The 12,130-nt window shown below is 34.6% G+C and overlaps 1 non-coding gene across 1 annotated transcript; it reads right to left on the bottom strand.

Annotated features, from left to right (window-relative positions):
• TRNAL-CAA lies at positions 615–698 on the bottom strand. The gene has a single exon. It is a non-coding gene; the product is annotated as a tRNA-Leu (tRNA).

Here is a 12,130-nt window from a genome sequence, read left to right as displayed (position 1 = left end):
GAGTTGTCTTTTCGTGAAGTGTCCACTAAAATAGATAAAAGGAGAAAAATGCAAACAACCCCTTGTTATATCGCAAACGAGTAAGTTATCTGCTTATAAAAAAATAAATAATAATTTATCACTCTATATTTTTTAAATGTACAAGTCATGTCAAAAAATGTTTATTTTATGTTAATGTGTCTGAATATGAATGGGTAAATGTTCATGTTAAACATTGGGAGTGCAATTAGGAAACATGTTTGTCTTTGTTTTGTGGTTGGGAGACATTTTATCGAAAATATTATTTATTGGATTAGATATAATTTAGGTCTTCTAATTTAATTCATTTGATATTTTTATATTTTAATTTTTAAGGATAATATTTTGATTAGATACTTTTAAATTTAAATTTAGTTTTCATTTGAAAATAAGTTTCTATTTTTTATATATATTGATTACTTTAATTTAACTTTCAAACTATTTTCAGTTGCTCATTTTATATGTTTTGGACTTTGTATTTATTTATAGTTACTCAATTATTTATTTGTATAAAAACATAAAAATGTATGCATACGCACACGGGCATCTGTGAGAGAGAGAGTTACCAATAGGAAAAGAAAGAAAACAAAGCGCATTGTCAGAAATGGGATTTGAACCCACGCCCTCTCTCGAAGACCAGAACTTGAGTCTGGCGCCTTAGACCACTCGGCCATCCTGACATATGCTTTATTCAACATTTGAATTTTATTAATTTGCGCTTTGAAAAGAGCCTTTGGTGATTTTCATAGGAAGAGGGACTGAACCTTAGCTTAGGCGCCCGGCCCAAAAGGAGAGGAGGGCCGTTTTATGCATCCAATGGAACCAACCTAAAGCATCACCCCTATCCCGTAAGATACCAAGAAACACGCTGCAGTCGTTGGTCCTCTGGAGCCGAGTAATACTCGAAGAATTGAGTAGCCTAAAAAATCCAATCAAGGGGATTGGGAGGTTGCTAGATTTTTTGTGGCGAAGGTAAATTCGAGGTGAAGTAGTTGCAATAGTAGCACACACTATTTTTAAAACACCGGCCGGTTCGATTGGGAACCGGCCATGTATCCAGTTCGGCTCATGTGGTAAAACCAACTTGTCCAAATTCAGTGCGAAGTGGTCAGAAAGCAGTCAAATCGATTTTCACTTTAAAAAAAAAAGAACTGAAAATTCTGTAAGAGAGAGAGAGAGAGGGAGAAATAGAAAGAGATTGAGCAGTGACTATAAAGAGAAAGCGAAGGAGGACGAATGTTATAATTGTGAAAAAGTTAATTGTATTAATTATAGTTACTAATTGAATAACATAAATTATATATAATTTATAAATTATATAAATATGAAATCATAAAAATATTATAAATGTCTTGAATTTATATTGAGTTTGTGTATTTCTTGTTAAATTATTGTTGGAAAATTTATTGGGTTGTATATTTAATTTATTTGAAAATTTATATATAATGTAATAATATATGCTACATATGCTTAATCGAGTTTTTTAATCCAATTCGATCTATCGAACTAATGACCCAATAATCCATTAACCGACTCAATTCCCGATCCGACTCTAAAAACATTGATAGCAAAGGTGGACTCGTTCTGAACATCCATGGTGGACTTGAGTTCATGGATGGCATAAATGAGGGTTGAAACCGGGTCTTGCAGCTGTTGATACTCAGATTGCGATTGTTGGGAGCAAGTGTGCATGATGAGGAAGGAAGAGAACGCAATGAAAGTGCTAAAACTTGCGAACGAAATTGGAGATGAACAAGGAAGAAACACGAAGAGAATGCAGAGCAAGAAGAACAAATCTGCCACTGAAAAAATATCCAAGAAGTAATCAGTTTGGATTTGAACCCAGTTAAATACAAGACAACCGTTCCATACACATGGGCAATAAAATGCTGAATAAATAAGTCAGCAATTTATACAGCCAAAACTAAGAAAAATGTGACTCTAGAATGTGACTTTGTGTGTTACGTTTTCTATCCAACTTCAAAGGCAAAAGCTTCATCATCGTCTTCAACATCAACTTCCTCGACAGCTGATTGAAGGTCTGTAGCAATGGCAAGCTTCTTCTGCTATGCAATCTCAACAGCCCCCCCCCCCCACAAGTGGGAGGCGGGTGCAAGGCAACCAACCCAAACTTGTACATGAAAGAGACAAAGACCTTCAAACCAAGCACCTCGATGAACATATTCGCTAGTTGCAGAGAACTCCGAATATGCGAAGGAGCAATAAATCCATCCTTGTATGCATTTCTGACTATGTGACAGTCAATTTTGATATGTTTCGTGCATTTATGGAAGACAGGGTTCGCCATTATGTGCACAGCGGCCTGATTGTCACAAAAGAGAGAGACATAAATACAAAAGTTTGAAAGAAGAAACAATAACCAGTGCATCTCACACACAGTGGCAACTATGCTTCTGTACTCCGCCTCAGTGGTAGAGCAAGACACAGTCGACTGTTTCTTTATTTTCCAGAAAATCAAAGCACCACCAAGGAAGATATAGAAACCCATAAGTAAGTGCCCCAAATCTGTACAAGAGGCCTAGTCTGCATCGCAATAATCCACAAGTTCAAAGGAAGACATAGAGGGAAGAAGTAACCCCTTTGAAGGAGCACCCTTAAGGCAGCGCACAATGTGCATAGAAACCTTCCAATGCGTATCACAAGGACGATTAAGAAACTAGCAGAGTTTCTATACAGAGTGGGAGATGTCTGGAAGCGTGAAACCCAAATATAAAAGACGTCCAACCAGCTTCCTGAAGCGCTCAAGATCAGGGAGCAGAGCACCACAATCCCCACTATGTTAGAATTGGTGACCAAAAAGCCAATTGGATTGGCCTTTATATAATCTGTTCTGACAATTTCAGTGTAATTGTAACATTATATATGAATAAAGTGAGTATTCATTATCTGGCAATTGTATTTATTGTGCTCACTGACTATATTGATAGGCTTAACATCACAACAAAACTCACAAACCAAATTGTACGACCTATGTAGTTGGGCTGCGCATTGGATGGTGGCTATTAAAACCAACTTCTAAAGGTTAGGTTTAAAATGTTCCAAATCGAGGACCTCGAGACTGGGCACTAAGAGTCCTATTGAGACTTTCACTAAAATTGCATTCAGTGGATGAGTGTCGTATTTCATCAGCTACAGACGTTGGACGTCTGTGCAATGTTAGTGGGTGGTTGACAAGGTTGTCAAGCCGACTGAACTGACTCGCAGGAAGTAGTCATATGAAAGCTTTGAAAGATTGGTCGGTATGAGGTCTTCCTGGCTCCAACAGTACGGGATTAGTCCTTGGACTTGAGGAACCATGGCAGTTGCATGCATATGATGGTTGTATCTTGGATTTGACGATAGATGACCGTATCTTGGATATGGTCATTACAAGTCTTGTTCAGTGCAATAAGAATATGTAGTGAGGACGGTGGGTTCCAAGATAGAATCCGTCACCTGTCAGTATATGACAGTCGAGTCTCCTATGGGCTCTGAGATGGTTCGTGCTCTTAGAATTTGTGGCCACAATGATTGGTTGAGTAGGGAATGGTTTTCTAGGTCAATCAATAGAGCAAACGCATCTCGAGTTATTGAGCATAGTATCTATTCCAAGATGGGAACCGAAATCCAATTTCATGCCCTAAATATAGATCGAGAGATGGATGATGGAAGGACCGTACTCGAATGTTACTCGGGAGCCTAAATATTTACGCCAACATTCATCTAGTCTCTAGTGCCATAGACCGTTGTTAAACGGCCACCCATGGTGACATGAATTTCTGATTAATGGTTAATTAAAAATAACTTAATTAAATTGGATTTAATTAATCATTGTGTTGGACACAAGTCCAAGTCTAGCTGAGGGTGAACCTAAAGAGTCACACATAAATCACTATGGAATTGGCGGAATTAATTTGGCATTAATTCAAGAAGAAACGAATTAATTTAATTGGATTAAATTAATTTAAGGAGAATATATATAAATTATTGGATCATTTATTTAGCAATTCATTTGATGGATGGCTCAAGAATTAATTGAATTAATTAATTTTTTGGGCTTAACACCTTTAAATTAATTAGATTAATTTATTAGGTTTGGTTTAATTAATTGATTGGATCAATTAATTAGTATTTATGCTTAGATTTATTTAGTTGGATTAAATGAATCATTGGACTTAGTTGGGCTAAAATTAATTTAATTAATTATTGTCTAATGGACTTTGGTTTGGCTTTATTTAATTTGATTAAATCAAGCCCGGTGCATATTTGAAATCCAAGCCCATTTGAGGGTGATTGGAGCAAGTTAAGAAGGAGTTGAAAAACCTCACCATGATGAACATGATGAAGGAGTTATTTTATCATGGTTGGAGGTTATATGAATATGGTTGTATAGGTTGCCTTAAAGGCAAACTTAGTAGTTATTGAATTTTGAATTCAATTGTATGTGATATACAAAACTACACACTTATCCATGATAACCACCACAAAAGCCACGAATTTTCTATCCATTTTCTTTAAAAAATATTCTCTTTTTTATTCTATATTGAATTGGATTCAAATCAGAACACAAAACAATGCAAAAGCACTAAACAATAGTGTTGTGTTTGGAGTTATTTCTCTTCCCTTTTTTTTTTGTTCTATCTAGCAATAGAAAAAGAACTATATCTTTTTCATTTTGTGGTGTGGACAACTTAGAGGAATTCTAGTTTGAATTCTCAAGTGAATGGAACGGGAGAACATAAAGGGAACAACGCACATTGCAGTTTTTCTAAAGAAACAAAAGGTAAAATTTCATATTATGTTTCTATACTTTTTGTTTCATCTTCTAGCCACATGTCTAGTATGCTTATATGGTTATTATTATGCTTTTGACAAACACTAAACACCCAAAAATTTTAAAGGGAACACCCCTTTGAACTGATTTTAAATTTTTTATTTCACGCTTCCATCGCATTCTCGGGCCATACTAATTCTTTTAGCCACTAAGCTTCAGTCCCAAAGGCAGCGGGTAGAGGCAGATTTAGGAAAACTCAGCCCTGTATCACGAATGATGTCTTGTATGTACTTAGTCTGAGCAACATAGGGACCATCAGAATTCCTGCCAATATCTAAAATAAGAAAGTAATAAGCATCCCCAAGATCCTTAATGGTGAAGAGGAAATGAAGGTACTGCTTGACAGACTGAATACGATCCAAAGAAGAAGCAGTGACTAAAATGTCATCAACGTATACTAGAAGAGCCATTAGATCACCATCAGTATCCTTAATGAACAAACAATGAACATGTCCTGATTGCTTAAAACCAAAGTCTATTAGCTTCAAAGTGAGTTCCACATTCCACTGTCTGGAAGTTTGTTTCAGCCCATAGATCGACCGTTGAAGTTTGCAGACAAGGCCAACTTCAGCATAACCCTCTGGTGGGATCGTGTACAAATCCTCATCCAAGTACCTGTGTAAAAACGCGTTGTTGACATCCATTTGCTCAGAGGCCAGCTACGGGCAGTAGTTATTGCAAGAAACAAACGGACTGTAATAGGCTTCGTGACTAGAGAGTGCTGTAACCTGGTGGAATTCCTTCGCGACCAGACATGCCTTATAACACTCAACAAACCTATCAGCATGGAGTTTGGTCTTAAAAACCCATTTGCAGCCTATGGGTTTCTTTCCAGCAGGCAAGGGAGTGAGTTTCCAAGTATGATTCTGTTCTAAGGCATCCAGTTCAGCTTTCATTGCATCTTGCCATTCTCTGTGTTCCACAGCCTCCAAATAAGACTTCTCCTGTAAAATTGACAAGAAGGCCACAAACGAGGAATATGAAACATTGCAAGGAGACAACGAAGTAGGATTAGAAACAATAGATACAAAATCATTAAGCTAAATAAGTTTGGAAGTGTATTTGGTAGACCGTCTAAGTATAGGTGGAGCATGGTTAGAGGAAGATGAAGTTGTGGTTGAGTGAGAAAGCGTGGACTCTGTAGCTAGAATTATAGAGTTGTTTGAATGTAATGTCACTGCAGGCAAAGGAGGCAGAGAAACAGAGTTAGAGGAAGCATGGGAAAAAGGGAAAACAACTTCATAAAAATGAACATCTGTGGAAAACAAAACTATGTTATTGTGCATATCAAACAATTTGTAGGCCTTTTGATGCATGAAGTAGCCAATTAAAATGCATTTTATAGCTTTGGTGTGAAACTTAGACCTGTGAGGGGTTAAGTTAGTGGCATAACAAACCGATCCAAAAGTTCTTAGATGCTGATATTGAGGGGAATGACCATAAAGAAACTCATAAGGTGCCAGCCAACCCATCAATTTTGAAGGAGTTCTATTGATTGAGAAAGTGGTTGTAAATATAGCATCTCCCCAAAATTTGATGGGAAGTGAAGCGTGGAAAAGAAGAGCCCTGGCCACATCTAACAAATGTCTATGCTTTCTTTCAATGCGGACATTCTGCTGAGGAGTGTAAGTGCTTGAAGTTTGATGCATAATACCAAGGTTAGAACAAAGGGAGTGACATTTTTTATTAATAGACTCTGGCCCATTATCAGACCTTAACACCTTAATCCTTTTATTGAATTGATTCTTAATTAAGAGGTAGAAATGTTTGAGGGTAGAGAGAATCGGTGATTTTTGTTTAAGAAGGAAGGTTCACAAACTTCTAGTATGATCATCCAGTAAGGTTAAGACATAAGTAGCCCACAAAGATTTAAGGTTGTGTAAGGACCCCATAGATCTATATGAACTGAGTGGAAAGGGAATTCGACTTTGTTTAGCTTTATGACAAATTTCACAATGGGAATCAATATGTTCACCGTTACAGTCAATAGATGGTATTTTATTTATTGCCTGTATAGAAGCATGGCCAAACGATTACTCCATATGCTAGGGGTACAAAGAATAGAATTGGAACATATTATACCATGTGTGGACATCTCAGAAGAAGTAACAAGTTTAGATTTATGAGGAATGAGACATTGCTGGTATATGTACAAATTCTTGAAGAGCATTCCTATAAGTAGGTTTTCTTTATAATCATGGTCCTGAAAAACACATCCCTCTTTAGTAAACTAAAGTTGACAGTGTTTTTGAGAACATAGCTAGTTGAATGAAATCAAGTTAACAGTAAATTGAGGAATGAAGAAGATAATTTCAAGAGTGACTGATTCATTCAACCTAACAGTCCCTATGTATTGCACAAGTTTTTTTGAACTGTCAGGCAAGTGTATATAATGAGGAATGGGTGGTTTAATCTAGGTGCGGAATAAATCAAAGTTAGCACAAACATGGCTAGTGGCCCTAGTGTCAATAATCCAGTAGTTCAAATCAAAAGTGTGCATAGTTTGCATAGTCTGTAATGGGATCTGAAGGTGCATTGTTCTTCTATAACAATTTGATCAAATCAGGCATCATTTCGTGGCACTCCATGTTGATACTTCTTGCAAATTGTCAGCTCTAGCCTCCACATTTGCAGCAAATGCCTTCCCCTTTTTTCTTTCTTTCACTCATCGTTTTATACCAGTCTGGTGTACCATGTAGCTGAAAACAAGTGTCTTGACCATGTCCTATCTTTCTGCAGTAAGAACATACTGTTTATCAGGAACATGTTTCTTCCTTTGGAAGTTCTCGTCGCCTTCTCTCCTGTTCTCTTTCAAGGCGAATTGGTAAGCCACATTGTTAGTGGCCGCCTCCATATGTGTTTGTATCAATCTTTGTTGCTCAACAGAATATACCATAGAGAACGCCCTTTCAATGTTTGGCAGTAGATCAAGCATAAGAATTTGGTTTCTCTCATTGTTGAGACTCTCGTGTAGGCCCATAAGAAATTGCATCAACTGAGTCATCGAAGTAAGGTCATCAATCTCCTTGTTAATGTCTACCACATTTACACTTGGGCGCCGAAACCAAACAATTCAGCTCATTCCAGATCTTGATCACCTTTTTTAGATACGCAGTAAGACTCAAATCTTGCTACGAAACAGAGGCAATTTCCCTCTGCAATTGGTAAATCATAGATCCATTACTTCAGTTGTATCTGGCCTGTATAGCGGGCCAAAGTTCTCGTGAGTTCCCACACTATATAAACGACTCCACTATGTCCTTAGACATTGAGTTCTAGATCCATGATGCCACCATCAAATCAACACGTTATCATTGTTTGAAACTCACTGATTCTGGTGCTGGTTTTGGAAAAGTTCCATCTATGAAGCCAAGTTTCATCTTTGTTCCCAGTGATACATTCACCGCACACCTCCATACCAAAAGTTTCATACTGTCCAAAGGTGTAGAAGTCAATGCAAGGCTAGAGTGTTCAGATGGATGGATAAACAACACATCCTTCTCATATTGAGTCGATTCTTCAGTAGGTCTCTGTGCCATTGTTTCTGAATCTACAATGTCTGCATTGTAATGCTGAAACAAGAGCAGCACTTACAGGTACAATACAACATACGTATATAGAGACCTTCACAAGGAAGGCTCTACTACCATGTTAAAACTAGCAAAAAAAAATTGGAGATGAACAAGGAAGAAACACAAAGAGAATGCAGAGCAAGAAGAACAAATCTGCCATTGAAAAAATATCCAAGAAGTAATCAGTTTGGATTTGAACCCAACTTAAATACAAGACAACCGCCCCATAATATAATAACGGATGGAATGGGTGATATGGACCAATCAAACTACGAATAAATGACTCGGCAATTTATATAGCCAAAACTAAGAAAAACGTGACTCTAGAATGCAACTTCGTGTGTTGCGTCTTCGATCCAACTTCAAAGGCAAAAGCTTCATCATCGTCTTTAACATCAACTTCCTCCACAGCTTACTGAAGGTCTGTAGCAACCGCAAGTTTCTTCTGTTGTGCAATCTCAACAGAAAGCACCAAAAATATTAGAGATATTCAAAATGCTGAGAGATAAGGAGAGAGAGAGCAAAGTAAAAATTTGCCAAATTTTTCATTACTTTTTGCCGTTGAAAGATGCCATTCCTATGAGCAGCAAAGGTACAACGATTGTTTCATAATTTTAAGGGATAGGGGACAAGTGTCCTCAGATCTATTTTCTTTATTGGGATAATTTCTCTCCCCTCCCTTACGGGATGATGTAGTTACACGTAAATTTTCTGTGATTTGAGAAATTATATCTAACATTCTTGAAGTTTACTTCTATCTAACAAATAAATCCCACCGTTAGTCAAAATTTACTGAATTTGTTAATATTAACAAAAACAAAACTGTATGAAAATTGATATTTATCATAATTGACTTAAAACTGACTTATTGCAGGTCAAACAATTTTTTTCGGACTAAATTATACTTATAACTGTGAAGATATACCTTCTCACATGTATTAACGTAAAGACGTATGAGGATAATTTGATCATAAAAAGATTTATTTGACCTGCTATAAGTTAGTAATAAGTCAATTGAGGGTAAATATAATTTTTTTTAAGTTTTTCGTTAATATAAGCAAATTTGGTGAATTTTGACTTACGAAGGAACTTATTTATTAATCGAAAATAAATTTTAGGGTGCTAAATATAATTTCTTAAATTATAAAATATTTATGTATAATTATACCAATTCTCAAAAGAAAAGAGTGTAATTATCTCTTTTTTATTCCTACTGCCAAGATATGGGTATATTTCCTATTATTTTATTTTGTCTTCACTAGTGGCTAGGCCTTGGCCATGCCAGCAATTGCTCCTAACAAGTTGGGCGCCCGGGGATTAGTTTGAGCCTTGGCTCACGTCGAGGTCCATCAATTTATTTTTGTTTTTGGTAGATTATAGTTGTCTTTTTTTAAAATTTGGTATAATTATAAAAAATTTTTTATTTAAAAAGTTACAAACATTCTTTAATTTTAATATATTTTTAACAACGAGCCCATTTCATTAGTTTGCGCTAGATATTTATTCAATTTTTATGATAAATTGATTCAACACCATTTTTTATCAAAAATTATAATTTTATATATTTTCTAAAAATTTTTAAGTATGAGTTATGTACTTTACACACCCTCAATTTTTTCTAAAAATTTTTTTTAAGTCCTTTTTCAAAAACAAAAATTAGCAAAGAGAGTGTAGTAATTTCCACCTTATTATCTAGGGGCTATATAATTAATTTTTAAATTATGAGAATATTTATAATTTTTCAAACAATCAGTGCGTATTTATAATTATGTTGAATCTGGGCAAAATCTGTCGACCATAAAAGGATATCAAATGAAATATTTTAGTGGACAGATGCGTTTGTAAAAGATTTTGAAAATTAAATTTCATGAAAAACTTAATAAGTATTTTTGCCAAAAACTTCGAAACATTTGGATTTATTATGATAAAATTTCAAATGACAGAAAGTCATCTTTTTCGATATTGGAATATTCCCATAATTAAAATATATCAGAAATAGTTCAGTAGTTTATTTTCAAAAACTTAATTAAAATGAAACTAAGTAGTAAATTATAAAACTTTATAATGATGCATGAAAATATTAAAACATTACTGCAAATATTTGAAGTCAAAATTAATAAACTAGAACGGTTCACTGCAAAAAAATCATTTTATTGGAACGGCTATTGTAATGATGGTTTTATTTATGAACAATTATTTTATCAGAGATGTCAAATTATTATACTTATTTATTAAATTAGAAGTAATCAAAATTTTTAAATAAAAATGTTAATTTAATAATTTTTTAGGCTCCTTAGACTTTCGATTACGAATTCGTCCCTGTCTGACCCGTTCTTCATTGAACCCACCCAATATGGTGCCCAAACCCGACTAGAGTATTACATGATTTTCTAATATCTTTTAGAAGGTGTTTCACAGAGCTTATTTTGAACGTCTTATAAATAGAGGCATCATTCTACTTATTTAAATACACACATATATAAGATATCTACATACAATTTTATTACATTAATTGTAAGAAGGTGTTCTTTTTGTGGAGCTGTGGACTCAACAACTTGTCCAAAGTGAGTCGGGTTGTTTGACGTAATAATTTTTTTTTATTGGTAAAATGACCAAAAAGAACGTAACACCATTAACATCATATAAGTAGCTATTTTTGAAATATTTTGTGCCTATATTTGTAAAATATTCTCATAAATATTACACATTAGTTTAACATTAAATAAAAATTAACAGATCTTCTTTTTTTACAAAAATAAGAAAATTGACATGATAATTAATACAGATGTGATCTAATGTTGAATTTTCATACAAAGTTATGTGTCAGAAGATGTGCGTGTGTGAGAGAGAGAGAAACTAATGAAGATACTGTTGTCCTCTTTGAATCAATTAGTTGAGTTGACATTCCGTAAAGGAGAAGGAGCTGAGTTCAAACCTAAATTGTCCCCAACCCCTATATTACTCAGAAAAAAAGAAGAAAAGAAAATGGAATATAGTCAATATAATGAGGATATTTTTTTATCTTATGGAATATTAATCATTCAGATGTTTTGGATCTTATAAACTCCTTTATTCGGAAAAATAACAAATGATTTTCGAAAGCTTATAAATTTAGGCAAATGCCCGCTATTTCTAGTCATACAATTTATAATATCTTGAATGTATATAATATCAACAGCAATCTTACGTCAAGGGCAGAAATGGAACGTACGCAAAATAGTTAAGATATTTTTGCCATATGACATATTAATCTTATAGAGCCTATAAAATGTTCGACAAAATTTGAGTAGATTTAACTTTTTTTTAGAAGATTTTATAAAATTCCAAAACAAACTTCAGCTCTTCAAAAAAAAAAAAAAGACATATTAATCTTATAGAGCCTATAAAATGTTCGACAAAATTTGAGTAGATTTAACTTTTTTTTAGAAGATTTTATAAAATTCCAAAACAAACTCAGCTCTTCAAAAAAAAAAAAAAAATTATCAAATGATTTTTAAGAACTTGTAAGATCCGCCTAACACCATCTGAATCACAAAATTTGAACACTGCATGCAATGTTGAAGAGATTGTTTATGTCCATGTATTCATTTGCTGTTTTTCAGTTTCAGATGGTGAAGTTCTGTAGAAACTCGAATTTAATGAAAATCTTTGTGAGTGTGAAGAAATGAGAGGCAAAAGGACAAAAGGTGAAAACAGAGTATGGATT

This window comes from Sesamum indicum, linkage group LG10 (assembly GCF_000512975.1).
Source record: "Sesamum indicum cultivar Zhongzhi No. 13 linkage group LG10, S_indicum_v1.0, whole genome shotgun sequence".
Lineage (NCBI taxonomy): Eukaryota > Viridiplantae > Streptophyta > Magnoliopsida > Lamiales > Pedaliaceae > Sesamum > Sesamum indicum.
Note: the sequence above shows the minus strand (reverse complement) of the source record. Positions and strands in the feature narration are given on the sequence as shown.